This window comes from Ambystoma mexicanum, chromosome 14 (genome assembly GCF_040938575.1).
Source record: "Ambystoma mexicanum isolate Mex_15411 chromosome 14, UKY_AmexF1_1, whole genome shotgun sequence".
Classification (NCBI taxonomy): domain Eukaryota; kingdom Metazoa; phylum Chordata; class Amphibia; order Caudata; family Ambystomatidae; genus Ambystoma; species Ambystoma mexicanum.
In genome coordinates, this window is record NC_090940.1 from 616,513,428 (window position 1) to 616,532,374 (window position 18,947).

At 46.6% G+C, this 18,947-nt stretch overlaps 1 protein-coding gene across 5 annotated transcripts in view; it reads right to left on the minus strand.

Moving 5' to 3' along the window:
* The window catches only part of TTLL5 (tubulin tyrosine ligase like 5), a 769,178-nt gene that overhangs the window by 275,245 nt on the left and 474,986 nt on the right, over positions 1–18,947 (minus strand). The window lies entirely within an intron of this gene.

An 18,947-nucleotide genomic window follows, 5' to 3' on the forward strand; every position in this document is an offset into this window, starting at 1 on the left:
TCAGGAGTAATCTTCCTCAGCACAGTAGTCCCACCAAGACTACTGGAGGAAATTTTGCAAGTAGTGCATGGAACAAGTTACTTACCTGTAACTGTTGTTCTCCAGCATGGGTCTGGCATGGATTCACATGCTCATGAATATTCCCGGTCGTCACGCCGGGAATCCTTGGTAAAAGAAAAAACAGTTCCACTTTCGATTATAAACAGTCTTTTTCCTATAAACCAATCACTGAGATCTGGGTCATACTGCCCCAGCCAATGACTGCCCTCTCCCTAAGCCCCTCCTCTGGCAGCCATCTTCAGATTTGGTAGCACGTAAAGTGGCAGTATGACCAAGAAGAGCCGCAGAGGGGCAGGAGGGGGGGTTCGCATGTGAATCCATGCCAGACCCATGGTGGAGAACAACAGTTACAGGTAAGTAACTTGTTCCTTCTCCTGCATGCATCTGACATGGATTCACATGCTCATGAATAAAGAATACATAGCAGTACATACATACACAACCATGGGTGGTGGCAAGGCTCAACAGAAGCAATTACTCTTACCTCCTCACCAAGCTCACCTTCAACCAAACCGGTTGCGTAGCACTGCTTGGCCAACTCTGGACTCCTCCCTGGAATCCCAGTCAACGCAGAAGAATTTCGTGAAGGTGTGTAGACCTCCACGTAGCAGCTCTGCAGAAGTCCAGTAGGGGTATACCAGACAGGAACGCTGTCGTAGCAGCGATCGCTCTTGTAGAGTGGGCTCTCGAAGGCCAGGCAGCGGTCAGTTCGCCAACCAGTGACAATGAGTGGTGCAGCCAGAGAGCCACCTGAGATGGAATCCTTGGACAAGGCCTTCCCATGGTTCACAGGACCAAAGTTCACAAAAAGCTGAGAAGTCTTACGGAAACTCTACGTGCAGGCCACATAAAACTTTAGCGCTTGAGCCACATCCAGCAGGTGCAAAGTCAGTTCAGCCGGCGACCAAGGCGTCAGAATAAACACAGGTAACACCAAGGGCTTGTTGAGATGAAATTCTGACAGAACCATGGGCATGAAGGAGGAGTGCGTCCACAACACTCTTCTCGTGGAAAGCCAAGTAAGGCCTCCAGGACAGGGCCTGGATTTCACCTACTCTCCTGGCAGAGGTGACGGCCACGAGGAAAGCGGTCTTCCAAGACAGGATCCTGAGCCGAGTTTGATGCAGCGGCTCGAATGGGGCCTCCATGATCCTAGTCAGCACCACGTTGAGTTCCCATGCCGGGGCAGGCGACTTCAACGGCGGAAATGAACGGAACAGTCCTTTGATGAACTCCTTCACTAGACGGTGCGACCAAAGAGAAGACCGTCCCGGAGACCTGGTTTAGCGGGAGATTGCACCTTGATGGAGGCGTGCGCCAGCCCCGACTTAGCCAAAGACCAGTACGGAAGGACCTGGGGGGCCGTGACCCTCAGAGGGTTAATCTTCTGCGAACGGCACCAAGTCACGGAACGCTTCAATTTGTGTCCGTAGCACTTCAGAGTCACCGACACCCTGGCCTCGGCGAGGTCCTTTCTGCAGTCCGCAGGGAGCTCGTAACCACCAAACTCTAATGATGCAGGAGCCAGGCCTTCAGGTTCAGCGATCCTGGGTCGTGGTGCAGGACTGCGCCTCCTTCCCTGGCGAGAAGATCAACGACCACTGGTAGCTTGACTGGAGGGGAGGATGACATGCTGGGTAGGTCCGGGTCTAAGATTTGCCTCGGCCACGCTGGTGCGACGAGGATCACTCTACACCGGCAACGTCTCAGTTGACTGATGAGTCGTAGTAGCAGCGACAATGGTGGGAACACGTACAGGAACAGGCCTTCCCAAGGGAAGGGGAATGCGTCCCCCATGCTTCCTCGCTGGGGAAACCTGCTGGCGAACCTTCGGCACTTGGTGTTTGTCGCCATCGCAAACAGAGGACTGCCCCACTTGAGAGAGAGGTTGTCCACTTGATCCTGCTGAAGCTCCCACTCGTGGCAAGAGCGCAGCTCCCTGCTGAGGGAGTCGGCAACAGTATTTTTGATTCCTGCCACGTGGAAAGGAATGAGGAACATCCCATGGGCGACGGCCCAGTGCCACAACTCCTGCGCCTCTCTGGAGAGCACCGGGGATCTGGTGCCCGCCCTGCTTTCGGATTTAAAACATTGTGGTGGTATTGTCCGTGAAGACCCTCACCACTTTGCCCTTGAGGGACGGAAGAACAGACTTGAGGGCCCAAAAAAACAGCCCGTAGCTCCGGGTCATTGATGTGTAGTGCCTTCTCCTCTGGCAGCCACAGGCCTCTGGCGTGGAGACGTCCGGTGTGTGCTCCCCACCCTTCCAGGGAAGAGTCCATTGTATGGTGGGTTTTGGAAATCTGTGCCCCTGGTGATGTTGGAGTGCACGCCCCACCACCTTATTGCTCAACGGAACTCCTCGTTGAGCACAATCCTGTCTTTGAAGCTTCCGGACACCTGCATCCAACGGGCATCCAGGAATTCTTGGAGCAGAAGCATCTGCAACCTGCAGAGCCGGACCAGGTGGATGCATGACAACATCATGCCGAGCAGCGACTTGATGGTCCTCACAGTGGCGATCTTCAGTGCCAACAGCCGTTGCACTTTGCCCAAAATGGCCGATATCCTCTCTTCCGACAGAGCCTCCCAACAGGACACCGTGTTGAGCCTGAACCCCAGGAACAGAGCGTTCTGCAATGGAGTCAAGCAGGATTTTGCATGGTTCACAGAGAACCCCAGATTCGTCAGCAGCCGGACGGTCCTCTCCGTGTGATCGACTGCGATGTCCTTTGACTTGGTCCGGATTAACCAGTCGTCGAGGTATGGTTACACATGAATTCCTTGTAGTTGCAGATGGGCCGCCACTGGAGCCAGGCACTTCGTCAAGACTCTGGGCGCCGACTAACTTGAACCGGTAGTGCTTCCCTTGTACGATGAAGCGCAGGAACTTGCGATATTTCACATGAATGGGGAAATGGAAGTACGCGTCCTCCAGATCCAACAACGATAGAAAGTCTCCCTCCTCCAGTTGGCCGAGCACGTGCTGCAACGTGACCATCCCAAATTTCTGGGACTTGATGAACTTGTTGGGTCATGTTGTCGTAGATCGAGAATAGGCCTCCAGCCCCCGGTCTTCTTTCTTACCAGAAAGTATCTTGAGTAAACTCCGGAGCCCCGGAGTTGCTTTGGAACCAACTATATCGCCCCTTTTCTTAACATGGCCCGAACCTCCAGCAGTGACGGTTGGGAGTTGAGGCGTAGGGTGCCTCCGCCTTTTCGGCGTCCTCTTTTGTTACGCTCACCTGGTATCCACAGGGACGCCACCCAGCTGGGTTACTCGCTGGTATGCTTCTCAGCTTTGCCCTGATGTGGTCTTCGGGGAAGGTTCTGCCTTGTGGTAGAATTAGGCGTGCTCTCCGTGTTGCCTTCTTTGCAGGGGCGCGTTGTCTTTCATGGGCGAGTGCGGTCCAGTTACTTCACTGACGCCGGCCCGTTTGATATCGTTCAGGTAGGTCTTATTGCTGTTCTTTAGTTTTGTTGCTATCCTGCATGCCTTTCTATGTTTAAAATGTCTCTTTTTTCTCCCTTAGGTATGCAGAGCTTCAGTGCGGTGAACTGTCTTGGTTGAGCCCCGCTGGTAAATGATGGCGCATTAAGAGCGCTATGATGCGGTAAGCAAGCGCTATGCGCAGCACTGCAAAGTCTTGCCTTTGCTAACCTGTGTTTTCCTTTCTTGTAGGTCGCAGTGTTCTTCAGCGCGAGTGGAATGTCCGGAGTGGTGCCAGCCGAGAGGCGACCAGCCAGGTAAGCCTTTTGAGCAGTTCGTAATTTGTAAATGTCTCTACAGCTTTCTTTAATGTTGCCTCCATCTTCCTGTTTCAGGTCGTTCTGTCCGGGAGGCGTGCAGATTCGAGGAAGCTGTTCTCAGTAGCTGCGAGTGTTTAAAGATGAAGACTGCAGGTAAGATGCTGCTACTAATGATGTTCCTTTTGTCTCATTGCAGGTTCTGCTTCTCCAAGGTTCGAGGGAATAGCTGGACACGGTGAGCGTCATGTTGCAAGCTGCAAAGTAACACAAAGCATGTTCTGCAGTCAGGGTGTGGTTTATATAGCCCAGGTAAAGTAGTACCAGGGAAAGTAGTTCCAGGCCTGCCACACCCAAAACACTAGACCGCCTAGCTTGGTTCTTAGGAACCAAGCTATGTGGATGCCTCCATGTTGGCTGACAATACAATAAAGTAGTTCCCAAGCACATTGTTGTTCATGGTGTATGGACTGGCCCCATGAGGGCTTTTGAAGAGGATGCCAGGCTCTAGAGGCCCGAGTCCTGACTCCACGAGGCCAATGGGTTTGCCAGAGGGGGTTTTGGGCGAGGGTTCTGGCATCTTCTGAATCTCCGACACCAGTGTGTGGATGGTTGAGAGAATATCATGCGACAGGTCTCTGGCAGGTGCCTGGGGAATAAGGTTGATGGGCCCAGCGCCTAGGCCGTCGTCCCCGCCGCCCTCGCCATCATCGCTGCCACCTCCGGCGGCTATCTCCTTGACATTCTCGTCGTCTCGTCACCACCCTCCTCTGGGATGGTGTGGATGGAAACTATATCTTCCTAATCGGACGAAGAAATATTCGTGGCCTGGAGCTCTTCCATTCTCCCCCCCCCCCCTTTTGGTCCTGAGGGGATGGCTTTGGGCTGAGGTCTGGCATCCTCTTCTCTGGTGTCTTCTCCACTGTCTTGGCCAAAGCCTCCTGTCTGGGAGGAAGAGCTACCCTGACCACCACCGGGGTATCCTGGACCAGGTCAGCCCCTTTCCCCTTCGATAGGGCGGCAGCAACCAGCTCAATCGACAAGGACGATTTGGTATATATCACCAGGGCCGTAACTGGCAGGTTGGACACCTTTTCCTGCCCGACCATCTCTGGCTTCTCTTGTAGCTTCCCCGGGCTAGCTGACTTTCTCTTTGACGAAGAGCTAGAGCGATGGCTGGAGATTGGGGCTGATGGAGATGAGGAACGCGCACCTACCATTGCGGGACCCACTTGCGCGGCGACCCTGACGGAAGCAGACTAGCGGTGCTTGGCCTTGTCTTGGGATCCTAAGGATGGAGCACCCTCAAAGGACTTAGAAGCCTGCTCTGGCTGGCTGGATCCAGATGCGCCATGCACCTGTGAATCACACTGGATAGAGGCCCTGGCCTTGACCCACGTCACCAGCCGGACATGCCGATCCTTCATCGTGCACTTGGAGAAGCCGCAGCAGATCTCGCAATCCTCCTCTTTGTTCGTCGGGTGAAGACAATACAGGCACTGGGAATGTTTGTCGTCCGTGAAAACATTCAGCAAACCGCATGTGGTGCAGATCTTGAAGAGGGAAGCTCTCTCATCCTTCTCCGACATGATGGGGTGCGGTGTAGGCCAGAGGGCCTTCTGGAAACTTCCAAGAAGAAAACGCACAACGATTTTGCCCTTGAGTGGCGATGAAAGCTGCTAAAAAAACAGATCCCTGTTAATTGGATGAAAAGACGATGGAGCACACAGGCTCGATTTGAACAAAAATCGGGTTTTCCTAGTCAAAAAAGCACGAAAAAAGGCAGAAAGCTCTACGAGCGAAACATGAAGACTCCCAACACTTGAACGTGCGGTAAAAATCTAAAGATGGCTGCCAGAGGAGGGGCTTTGGGAGAGGGCAGTCATTGGCTGGGGCAGTATGACCCAGAGCTCAGTGATTGGTTTATAGGAGAAAGACAGTTTATAAACAAGTGAAACTTTTCTTTTACCGAGGTTTCCCGGCCTGACAACGAGGAATATTCATGAGTATGTGAATCCATGCCAGACCCCATGCTGGAGAACGGGATTGATCTCCCTCGACCCAGTATTCCCATCAAAGCTAGTGCAAGGAAATACTTTGAAGTGTGCATCAGGAGTAATCACACTCGTCCCAGTTGTCCCATCAAAACTACTGGAAGGAAAGGCTTTGAAGGGTACATCAGTAGTAATCTCCATCATCCCTGTGACATTTATAAAGTGGTTGACTCTTGTCAGAGGGGAACAAGAAAGGAATCTCAATAACCCTGGGAGGAATTGTGGCAAGATTTGCAACTGCTGATGAAAAGTGTTGGTTGAACTTGAGAAGAGATGAGTTAACCAGAAGAAGGGAGGTATTCTCTTGGTCGCCTTTCTAACTCTTATGATCTCCATGAAGAGACTCTTCTGTTACTAGGAGAAGGGAGTCATCCTCATAGGGGTGCTATTTTGTTATTTTCTATTTACTAGTGATAGTGTCAGATCAGGAGTTTTGGACAGAGGACAGGCTTAGTAGTTATACAGACATTCTGACGACTTGCACCCGAAATTAATGTTTCTTAGGTAGATAGGGAAATTCCAAAAGTGTTAGGGAGAGTTAGGACTTTATTTTGTGTTAATAACCCATGTCAACCGCGTGTCCAACTCCTGCTTCTGATGTCTTGTCACACTTGTGACTGTCGGCGCAAGGTATCTGCCCTGATATTCTCCACCAGAGCCGGGTGGAAGGCTATTGGGGAAAAGTGAATGTAGCAGATTACAATCCCAAATTTCCAGTGCTAGAATGTATCGGGAGGGGTGGCCTCAAACCACCCTGATTTTTCAGATAAAGCATTGCTGTTGTGTTTTTCATGTATACAAATGCAATGACCCTGTAGATGGGGCCGGAAGGCTGCCATTGCCAGAAGACTATTTTAATTCTAAGAGATTTACGTAATGACGCCATTCTTCCAGAGTCCAGAGGTTGTGGACTTCCCACTGGTGCATTACCGGTCCCAAAGTTGAGAAGGACGAGTTTGTAGTTGGTCCTGGTAGGAGGTCCTAGTGTATTGATGTTGAAATGTGTAATAATTCTGTGTGCGGTTCAGAATCCTGAGACCAGTGCTTGATGAGGTGTAGTGTATTAGCCTAATTTGCAGCATGGCATGGGAATGGCCAAGATGCACAAGGCCATCAGGCTCTGCCGATGCTGACAGGTTACCATCGAGTGGCTCGTGCTTCTCAGGAATTCCTTTCTCAGAGAAAATATGCTGAGGATCACTTAGTAGGAGGGAGAGATCCTCTCCTGTGCACAATCTCAGATACAGTTAATATATTGCCATCTCTGTGTGGGATTGGGTGTTGATTTGTCTGAACGGATGGTGTGGCCCAGCGCAAAAGACAGTTGGATGCCATAGTTCACCGAATCCACGAACCACGATGAGGTGGCACAACAAATAAGTTAGTTATCCTGGTTCGGGTATATGTTGGTCCCCTAAAGATTTATTATTTTAATAAACACCCTCAGATCGGAGCTCAAGCCGAACGGAAGGACTTCGTACTGATAGTGAGTGTTCTGGCTAGAGAAGCATAGCAATGTTTTGTATGTGAATTTAGGCATCCTGCGGCTCTAGAGGACACAACCAGTCTCCCTCCATGTGAGCAGGCATAATATACCTGGAGTGACCATTTTGAAAATCTCTGACAAGATATTTTGTTGAAGCTGGACAGAGGATAGTCCTCCAATCCACTTTGTCCTTTTTGTGAAGGGCAAAGAAGTGCGAAAAGTAGCTTTGGGATGGACTCTTCAATTGAATCTGCTCTATAGCATCCCACTTCAGTGGCTTCTGCAGTCCCTCTATGAGGTGCAATTAAAATTGTTTGGAAAGGGGTAGAAAAGGGGAAGGGGATGGAGGTAGGGGAAGTCTGAATCTGCTTCTCAAAATAAACCAGGTTCAGGGGTTTGAAATAATTTCCCCCCTATATGGAAGGTGGAGTGAGACCCATCCGCCATTGAGTGCTGATGGGCCTTGGGGATGTCTAACCTAAGGCTTTTCTATCTGGCTTGATGCTGTGGATAGGAATCCTTTGCCAATTCTAAGGTGTTCCCTTGCATAAGGTCTGGAGCTCTGGCTCAGTCTATCCCTGCTTTTGGTACGGGCCTCTGAAACCTGCTTCTATCCTTGGTCTTCTCCATTAAGCTGTTGAGGCCGATTTTGCAGATGGATGACAGTCTTTTGTCAGTGATGGAATGTGCCTTTTCTTTTGTCAGCTCCTCGTCTGTAAAGGAGCAGAAAATGATGAGGTCATTGATGGGCAGGGCCCTGACCGCATGCACCTCTGGCATTAGCTTTGTGCTCTTAGGCCACACCATTCTGCAGAGGTCCACACCTAAACATATTCCCTTTGCGGCTGTGTATACATGTCCAGCTGTGGATGGCAACATATCGTGGGCCACCATCTTTGCTTCCTGCAAGCCAGCTAGGAACTCTTCTTTTCTGCGCTTCTAAATTCTCCTGCAGTGTCCTCCATTGCCTACTAAAATGTGTTGTTGAGTGCCGCTGCAATTGCATCCGAGTTTGCTTGACGCAGATGTAGAGCACTGCTCGGGTGCATCTTCTTACCTATCCGATCCAGTGCCTTTTCCTCCCTACTCAAGGGTGTGAGGGAGGGGCTGCCCCACACGGCAGATGATGATCACACTTTCCCTTGTGTCAGGTGGGCCGAGGCCACAGTGGAGTGGGCTGGTGGATTGGAGCTGATGGAGACGGTCTGTGCGAGATTCAGCTTGTCTGTAGCAGGCGTCCGTTACATTGTGTGGCTTTTGCCAGATTTGTTTTTGCTTCTGAGAAGAGGTCTGGTCGCAGTGGCATTCCTGTTTTGTATGGCTTCTTGGTGAGGACCTCTGCCAATAGGACTGTTTCTACAGGTGGGGTCTCAGAGATGGAGCTCCAGGAACTCCATGATGTCCAACATCCGTCCTTTGAAGAATCGAATGGTGTCCCGCGTCTCGTCATGCTTCTCCTGGTCCATATGTGCAGGCTGCTGTGGTCTGCTTTTATTCTGCTCTGTGGATCTGTGCTTACAAAAAGCCCTTATGTTGATGGCACTGGAATTAGAGGTTGAAGGGGGGGCCCAAGTGGAGCATGCGGCTGCTCAGCAGTTTCTGTAGCCGGGTGTCCTGTAGGTGGGAGCATTTCCTTCACAATAACCTTGAAGAACGTTTGTCATGTCCAGGCTGGTCATGAAGTAATGTAATTTAATGTAATGTAAAGTGGTCTTATATAGCACCCTTCTGCCAATAATGTTGGCCTCCCTCTGCATGGCTCTATAAGAAAGGAGGCCAGGATGCGTTAGTTGGTTAGCGGGATGACAGATGCAGAAACCTTTGGTGTTGATGGATGCAGGTCGGAAGTACACATTACCTGTGTGTCAATATTAAAATCTCTATGTTGTTTGTGGTTGATAGCGACCAGGAAGGTTAGCCATATGGGCATCCCCCAGATTGTGGAGTGCAAAGATTGACAGAATAGTTGTTGATAGAAGATGGATAGGGTCTGAATCGGTTAAGTACTTTAGACCTAGGAGGTCATCTGTAGGAGTGTGGGAGGTGAAAGGATGAAAGATTTTAATAGTGAGGAGTTAGTTGAGGGATAAGGGGTTGGGGAATGGGGGCACAGATGTTGCCACTTCTGTGCTGGTGGTACATTTCACTGAGATTAACAGGTGCAAACCAGTTCCATGTAAAAGAGGTTTCACGAGTCAGCTTGGTTTCCCACAGATGATAGTGCCAAGAGTTTCGAAAAATGCTTGTCGTAAATCAGTCCACGTTTCTGGTCCACCGTGTTTAGCTGGTTGCTATTATTTTTCTTTTCTTTCAAAGTGGCTGGTTGAAAAGCTAGGTTTTGAGCGGTTTCCTGAAAGTCAGGTGGTTCTCCTCCAGGCAGAGAGGTTTGAGTAGGGTGGTCCACAGTTTCGTGGCCAGGACTGAAAAAGGGGATCCGGCTTGCCTTTTCTTGTTGAAGTTGGGGACTAGTGATAGAGGAGCATTGCTGGACCTAGGCGTTCTAGAGGTAGTGTAGTGCTGAAAGTTACTTCCGAAAGTGAAAGAGCCCCCTCCATGGTCTGAACGATGGGCGATGCACAAAGTTTTGAAATTAACCTTTTTTTGATAGCCTCGCAGTGTAGAGTAAGTCATGCTCGCACAATATGTTCAAATCACTTAATTTTGAGAAGTAGTCTTGCAGCTGCTTTTTTAACTCTGACGTTTCCTCATTAAGTAATCTGGGACTCTGAGATAGAGGCTGTTCGCATAACCAAGTTTGAACAGTATTACAGAAATGATGGCCATGGCCCAGTGGGTGAATAAGGGCATACCGCGGCTAGAGCGATTATGTTGTTTGTGCGGTGAGGTAATAATAGAGTCGGCTGAACATGTCATGTGCTATTGCAGCAGTTTGTACCATATCGGAGCAAAGTACATGAAAGCATCCAGCAATGTGTTAAATGATGATGTGTCCTTGTGGATGCTGCTCCTGGAAGGAAACAACGTTAATCTTTATTTTTCAGATGATGAAATGTTATATGTATGAATATTCTGGAAGAATTATGAGCAGGGATCTTCTGACTTGTGTGTTGCGAGAGCATGTCATATTATGTAGATGAATCAATTCTGTACTTAGGAAAGATGTTTTATGTTTTCAGTGACTGTAGTATTCTTTTTTTCTTAGATGTGTTATTTACAAAGTCAGTGATGGCTATATGAATATTACAAATAAAAATAAGGTAAAATGCAGCATAGCATTTCCAGCTGGGAGAAATGACTTCCGACAATGGCTTTGACCCGAGGGACAAGAGTGAGGGTGTTGCCCATTTTCGTTCAAAGATTTCTTAGAAGTGTTTGAATCTGTTCATTAGAGGCTGACTGGGAGTTCTCAGGCCTGTTCCTGTTGAGCAAATGGACTGCCAGGTAACCTTCAGTACTCTGCCCATCCATGAAACAATGCGCATGCACTGGGTGCCAGGAGGGGGGACACCAGTATGGCTCCCATATAGGGTTTATCCGCTGTACCGTGGCATGCTGGTGCCAAAGACACCATTGAAGGTGAGGATCCCCATCAGGGACAGCAGCATGATCCCTTGTGGCCAAAACATGTCCCTGCGGTGCTCACCCATACACACCACATGCATGTGCAGACCAATGCTTGTCATTAGGAATCGTCGCCCACATAATTGTGACCCTACCTTTACTGTGACTTTTGGGCTCACCATAGTACCGACTGCCAGTAAGTCATTGCATTTGAGGCCAAAACTGTTGCGTGGTTTTCCGTGCCACTACAACTGCTCTCGGTCCTTTTCTTGAAATTGACATGCAATTTATGGAATTTATGCCCCAAATGTCTTTCTTTTATTAATGTGCACTCTTTGTAACCAATAATAACAGAATAAAGAATGCTTTCTTTTTTTATTTGAATAATTTATAACATCTTAAAAGAATTGTACTCTGTCTAAAATATCTGTATAGTAATAAGATATATTTTGTATCGCTGTTTTTTTTTTCCAAACAACCACAGTTCATAACTTCATACATACAACAATAATTACAAATAAAAAATGGAAACTGATGCACTGAAATACTAAGAAAAAATAAATAGTGTCAACTGCAGAATCTGAACTAAATTTAATTGAACACATTAATTGAATCATAAATACAACATTAAATGCTAGGCTTGAAATGTAGTCTTTGAAATCTAATGTGGTACATTTTTCGGCAATTTGCCTTAATTGTTAATTCTGTTTAGCCGATTTATTTGATCAGTTTATTATTCTTGTTCTGCTCATGGGCAGCATTATTTTAATTTCCTGAATGTTTTCTTTTATTTGCAATGCCTTTAAACAGTTCCATAATATCGGTTTACTGTCTCAAATGGCAACATTTAGGCTGTCAACCCACCCTTCTAGCTTGTTGTTTGTTTTCAGTAATTTAGTCATTATTGCCCCATAGCACTTCCAATAGTCTATGGCAATTTCAGGCTGATGTCTGCCATATCTGGTCAGCTTTCCTAACCATGTGTGTGTTTGTTTGTTTATTTTATTTATATAGCGCACCAGACCCAGGAGTAAAAGGGCGCTTTTAGACAAGTTACAGAGGCACAGTATATGTAGAATTTACAGTTATACAATCTGTGGAGGTAATATACAATATATACAGTCAGAGTAATTAGGGTAAACAATTGAAACATTTGAATAGTATGTACAGTATATACAGTATGCGTGGGCTTAGTTGGGGCGAGGATAAGTTTATTGTTTGTCCAGTAGCCAACCAATGACTAGCTTCCTGAACATATGGAATGAGGGGGCAGACTTGATGTTCAGCGGTAGGGAGTTCCAAAGTTGAGGGGCGAGGACCGAAAAGCTTGAACCACCAGCTCTTTTGGAGGAGAATCTGGGCACCATGAGACCTAGTGTTGGCGGATCTGGTAATTCTGGTGTTAGGTTTCAAGGAGAGTTTGCTGGTAAGATAGGGGGGGGCAAGGTGGTTTAAGGCTTTGTATGTGAGACAAAGAGTTTTTAAGTCGATTTTTTGTTGAATGGAGAGCCATTTGCAGGAGATTCTGATGGGGGAGATGTGCTCTCTCCTAGGGATGTTTAATGCTGCACGCAGCGCGTTGTTTTGGATAACTTGGAGTTTATTAATTATGGCTTGGTTAGTCCCTAGGTAAAGGCTGTTACAGTAGTCAAGCTTAGATTGTATAAGCGCTCTCGCCAATGTGAGGCAGCTATTCGTGGATAGAAAAGTTCTGCAAGCTCTGATTAGTTTCCCGGTGTAGGCGGTAGTAGAGGCAGTCATGTTGACTTGTTTGGAGAGGTTGGTGTTGGCGTCAAGATAGAAGCCTAAGGTTTTGACGTGTTTGGCAACGGGGATAGTGTTGCCATCAATGGTGATGTTGGAATAAGCAGGGCTAAGTTTCTGTAGATTATTAGGAGAGCCGACCAGGAGAAGTTCCGTCTTCTCATCATTCAGGCAGAGGCCATGTGTGGCCATCCATGCCTGAATGATGGAGAAAATTTCGTTGATCCTGGTGACGTCAGCCAGGTAGTTGCCATAGATGGTGAGGAGTATCTGGGTGTCGTCTGCATAGTTAGTGTAGGTGACACCCAGATGGTCCAGTTTGTCGAAGAGGGGTTTTGTAAAAATATTATAAAGGGTGGGGGAGACACAAGATCCTTGCAGTGCGCCACAGGTGATGGGGATGGGGTCTGCTGCAGCTGCCAGTGAAAAGACTCTCATAGTTCTATTGGCTAGGAAAGATTGTATCCAGCTGACAGCTGAAGGTGAGAAATGGGCGGCAGATGAAAGGTGGTTGCATAGTATTTTATGATCGACAGGTCGAAAGCTGCTGAGAGGTCGAGAAGGAGTAGTATGGCCGCTTTTCCTTTGTCTTTGATGTCATCAATCTGACCTTTGAGGTCAACAAGGGCCGTTGCAGTTCTATGTTGAGGTCGAAAGCCAGATTGACATAGCACTAGTAGTTGATTGGATTCTAGGTATTCCTGAATTTGTAAGTATGCAACTCTGTCGAGGATTTTTAGCAGGAAGGGGACCGTGGTGATCGGCCTGTAGTTTGTGGGAATGGCTGGGTCTAAAGATTGTTTTTTGAGGAGGGGGAGAACCCATGATTGTTTCAGATTGTCAGGTATAGAGTCGGTGGAGAAGGAAAGGTTTATGAGTTTGGAGATGAAGGGAGAGGGGTCTCTTGCAGCATCTTTGATGATCTGGGCAGGACAGCTATCCCCTTTGCAGTTCGAAGGTTTGAGAGATGCTAGGATCTTTTGGCCTTCCGGTATGGTGACCTGTTTGAATGTGAAACCTTCTAATTCCTTCAAGATGGTGAAGAGTTCTTTAGTAGAGGATCCTGCCTTATCAATTCTCAAATTGTAGGCTTCCTTCTTAGTTCGGATTATCTCTTTTTTGTAGTGGGAGGAGATGGTCATCAGATTCGTTTTGTTTTCGGCTGAGGGGGTGGTTTTCCATATGGTTTCCAGCTTGGCTTTCTGTTTTCTGATGATTTTGAGTTCAGGTGTGAACCAAGAGTTCAGATGCGCTCTAGGCTGGTCTTTACGCGACTTGAGAGGGGCCACAGCGTCAATAGCGTTTGACATGGCGTCATTGTATGTGTTGACTAGGAGGCTGAGGTCATCAGTGGTTGGGAGCGAATTAAGGAGGGGGAGAACCAGTGGTGTGAGGGCGTCTGCTGTGATGTTGCGCTTATTTCTAGTTAGACAGGCTGGTGCGAGCGGGGATTGTTTTGGATTGGGATTGTTAATACTGATGTCGAACGGTATAAGGAGATGGTCTGTCCATACGAGAGGTTGGGGTGTTTTGCAAGTGATGTTGCAATTGTGTGCTGTGACCCAGTCGATGGTTCTGCCTTTCTGATGTGTTGGTAGTGTGATGATTTGAGTATAGTTGTGTTCTGCTAGAGCGTTGGTGAGGGATGATGCGTGCGTATCATTAGGGTCGTTGTACCCGAGGTTGAAATCTCCTAGAATGATGTTTTGTGAGGAAGGCTTGGAGTTCTCGGCTATTAATGAAGTGATATCTTCCGCGAATGTGCCTGTGGGACCTGGAGGTCTGTATATAAGTTGCATGTTGATTGAGCTCTTAGGGGTGGTTTGTATTTTGATAGAGAGGTGCTCACATGATTCAAGTGGAAAGGAGGTGATAGATCTGAGGTCAAGTGAGGATTTGAAGATGAATGCTACACCTCCTCCGCGAGCATTAGCTCTATCCACTCTGTGGATGGAGTAGTTGTTAGGAACGGCAAGGGTTAGATAAGGTCCGGCTGCCTCGTGTAGCCATGTTTCTGTAATAGCAAGGAGGTCGAGATCTGCTGAGAGGATGATGTCGGCAATTTCGGTGGGGTGAGCGATGTGTCCTCAAAATAATTCAGAAAGTTTACAAGATCATCTTCGTGTTGTTTAAAGTATTCATCTGAAATAATGTTTATGTATTGATTACTTCATTTTTTGGAACATACGCCAAAGCACATATCTTTTTTTATTTTTTATTGGAATTCACTGTCTGTTGCATATTTTGTTTGTAACCCATGTTTTGGGATATTTTTGCATAGGCTCCGACTATAATGAAAGAAACATCCTTGAATATGTATTTTTACGAAGATGTGCTGCAAGGATTTTTTTGGCTGCTAACTCAGAATCTATACCAGAACTAAGTGTGGCCATGGGGAATTTCTCCTTTATTTTGCTGAACATTTCGAGATATGTCTTTTCCAATTGGTTGCTCATTAACTCATAAACCAAAGGGAAGAATTAATTATCAGCCATTCCATGTATACTATAGATTTGATTAAATGGCTTTGGACAACTCTTGAATGTGCCATCCATTATCAAGTTGTGGTTTTTGGCTAATCTCTCCAAGTTTTGAGTTGTTGAAAATATGAAAAACCGTTTCTCGTCAGTTTCACTGTCAGTTAGTAAAAATTGTTCCCCTTAGTTGTCAGTTGAAATTGTGGTGGTATGTTAATTTCTGATATACATTTGAGTTTTTTAGGTAGCTTTTCTTTTATTGCTTTTTGGTAAAGTAGTCTTCTTTTAAGTGATTTGGCACTAGGCATTTCCCTAGCAAAGTGCTATGGCAGTTCACTGAGTACCTTCCTCACTACTTGTCCGCTCATAGACTGTTCAAGGTACATTTTATTTTTCATCTCTTGTATTTTTTCTCTTATCTCTGTAGCACTGACATTTGGTTCATGGTTATGTTCCCTAATATACTGAACATTTTCTGATTCATTTTCTGTGCATACATGCACAGAGCAATTATTTACTGAATATTGTGTGCACTTCCACATTGCCTTGTTGTTTTTAATCTTTTCCTATGAATAAATATATCCATTTAGGCTTAGCTGTTTAATACCCTTGTTTGAAAACACATACTTTGCTTTCCCCATTCCAATCAATTACATATTTTAATAAAAATATAGTCTTAATTAAAAAAGAATGTCATACTGTCTTTTTTAGAAATAGTTATTATAATTGCCAGTCTTAATAGTGTACTTACTTTTTTTTTTAACTAATGACAAGTCTTCTTTTCCTGGTAAACAATTGTCTTATTCAACTGACGCGCGACGTTCATGCTCCTCTGTAATGCTCCAACTGGTATATTAACCGTGTATTCTACTGGTTTCATTAACAGCTAACAATGTTTGTAACTTTCTTTTTGTTTCCCTCTCATACATAAGTGAACATTAAAGGTTTGCTTATTTTTCGCCAGGATGTCACTTTCAATTTCTACGCAGGTGGGTGCATTAAACATAACATCAATCTGCTTTCTAGTCCAGTGTTGTCTATGTTCACCTCTGACGTCGCCTTATGTATGCTGCAAGGTTTGAGCCAAAAGATGCCTCTCTCTCCAGCGCAATCTACCACGGTAAACGTTTCAATATGTGCGCTTTACACAGTTTTTACAATTACTGCATTTAAATTATCAAAGCGATCTTTTTTTATTATATTTTCTGTATACATATGTACTTTCACTATCTGATCGCTATATCACACTGAATGTAGGCAATTTTAAATTTTACACTGTCAGCGGTGCAGTGATCACATAGATCCTGTCATTATCAGGGGTGCCACAGGCTCCGCGTGAGGCCCTTCCAACAGGCACACACACACAAAGCGTACGCAGTGTCCTGAATCTGCAGAGCTCTCTGTGAGCTCTCCCATGTAGTCTGGGGAAGAACTGTGCTTGTGCCTTTTATCCTTTTTGTGCCTTTCTTTGCTCCCAAGACTGAGTGCGCAGTCAGGAGGGGGCCAAGGCGTGGTCCGCTAGCAGGGTCTTTTCCCCTCTCAGGACGTGGCCCATGGGAGCGGGCACAGTGAGCATTGTGAGGCCCGTGGCAGCTAGAGCGCGCTCCCTCCCTTGTCCATACTCGTTGGTTTAGGCTTGGGGTGTGCGTGAGGCGCATGCTCTGTTAGGAGATCCCTACCTAGCAGTCCAGTGACCCGTGGGTGTGCTAGGGCAGGGTGCGGCACAAGACCACTGAGGGACTTTGGATGCGCGTCCTGAGTGCCCTGCTTGAGTGGGGAAAGAGGGTCTGTGGGACACCCCCACACTTCATGCAGGCCGAAATCAGAGAGAGAGTGACCCTGCATGAGGTGCCCTTGCAAACAAAAGGTCGACCTACCTATGACTTGGCCTTTAACACAACACATCCCTTGATGTTTAGTGACAGAGGCTCTCAAAGGCCTCCTCCAAGCGTGACACTCTGCAAAGGAGTGTCCTGATAAGGAGTTGCATTTGTGTCGCAGGAGCGCCATGTGTGTGACTGTGCCCAGCAGGTCCGGCAAAACCTGCAAAGAGGAATAACTCCTTGGAAAACCTGCACAGCGCTTTCGCACCAGTTGGCGTGTGACACAGACGTTTAATGATAAAATGTGGGCGCAGTGTGGTGGAAGAGTATAGAGGAAAGGGGACCGGACATATGATTAGTAGTAGTGAGTAACATCAGGAATTTGCAAAAATAATGTCCCTTGGAATGTTTCAATTATGTTTCACATACACTTATGACATTTGCTTTGTCTTGCAGTTCTACCATAAATATTAGACACCAAATGCATCACATAGATTTTAAATAAAGTTTAATATTCCTCTTTCTTTGAACAAACCAGACAATGCAGTTACATCGCTTTGATGTATTTAGCGTGTACTGAGGAAGGCTGTTTATATCCATCCTAAGAAGCTGAAATACTGTCGACTCCATTTTACAAAACCCCAACTCCTATCGTCTCTCTATGTCTTTGTGTCATGATTGGTGTGAGTTGTAAGGAAGGCATGGTATAAACAGTAAGACAGACAAGTGACCACAGTTCAGGGGTGTTTATTGAACTTTAAAAAGGGTTGAAAAACGCCTATCTAATCCTAAATCTACAGATGGCAGCAAGCTACGACCATCAAATAATAGTAACTCGGTCCTAGCGGTATCTTGTCAAAATAAAAGGTCCTATACTAATAAACCTATTGCCAATCCTTACTTCTATATACAAATAGTGTGGGAAACAATGTTACGAAAAAGAAAGAAGTGCTCACAAATGTTCAGGCCGTTGGCCTCCCTTCCCCACGTTTTCAGCACGGGATAAGGTGGCTCACTGGAGCTTAGCAAAGTCATTGGCTTCTTAAGCATGAGGATACAGTTCAATCATTAACATCAGGGCCTTCTGAGCACAAGTATCTTTGCCTTTCAAAGTCTATTCATTCAGAGGGCCTGATTCGACAAATAAACAATAAGTTCTTTTCCTCATTCAGATTTTTACAAGTACTCAAGTTCTTAGCTGATTCACTATTCACCCCGGATCCCCCTATGCCGGGCTCCGATCCTTTTAGCACAATATTCTTCACCTTGGATTCCCCTCATTCGGGCTCAGATCCTCTTAATACAATGTTCGTAAGATATTCTTTCTCGGGTGACTCACGGTTCACCCTGTATCCTCCTCAGCCGGGCTCAGATCCTTTTCAACACAATTAGTCTCCCTCAGCCGTGTTTGGACCAATTTCAATTTCACATGTAAATTCTTAACATAAATTTGCTTTACCAAAAAGCTCTTAGCTGATCTCCCTCTGCCGGGCTCGGATCAACTTCATCCACTTTCTTAATATTCTTACTTTCGATTGTGCCCAGGTTTTTGCTTAACCCGTGGCAGGACCACTTCAATTTCACAATTTCTTCCCTTGTAACATTTGCCACCTGAGCTTTTCGAATGAGCACCCGCGTGGTGCCGGACCACTCTGTCAACGGTATTGTATCTTTGCTTCACAGTTCAATCACACATCTGCTGTTTATTAATGTTCACGTTGCTTGCCACATATGCTTCATGCACTGTTCTCTTCAGTTTTCACAATACAATGTTGCTGCTTGCAACACAGACCGGTCTGGCATCTGTCTTCCCAACTCACCGGCTGTGCTGACTTCACTGGCGCTGCTTTTCTAGTAAGAGCCAAGGACAGTACCACGGCGGCAAACGATTCTCCCCACCTAGACTATCGACACGGGAGAGCCCTGGGTAACTTGGATTCCGGGTCTTACTTTCAGGAACCTTCGAGAATAAGAAACGTAACAGTCTTTCGCTGAAAAGGTCAAGGGCACTTCC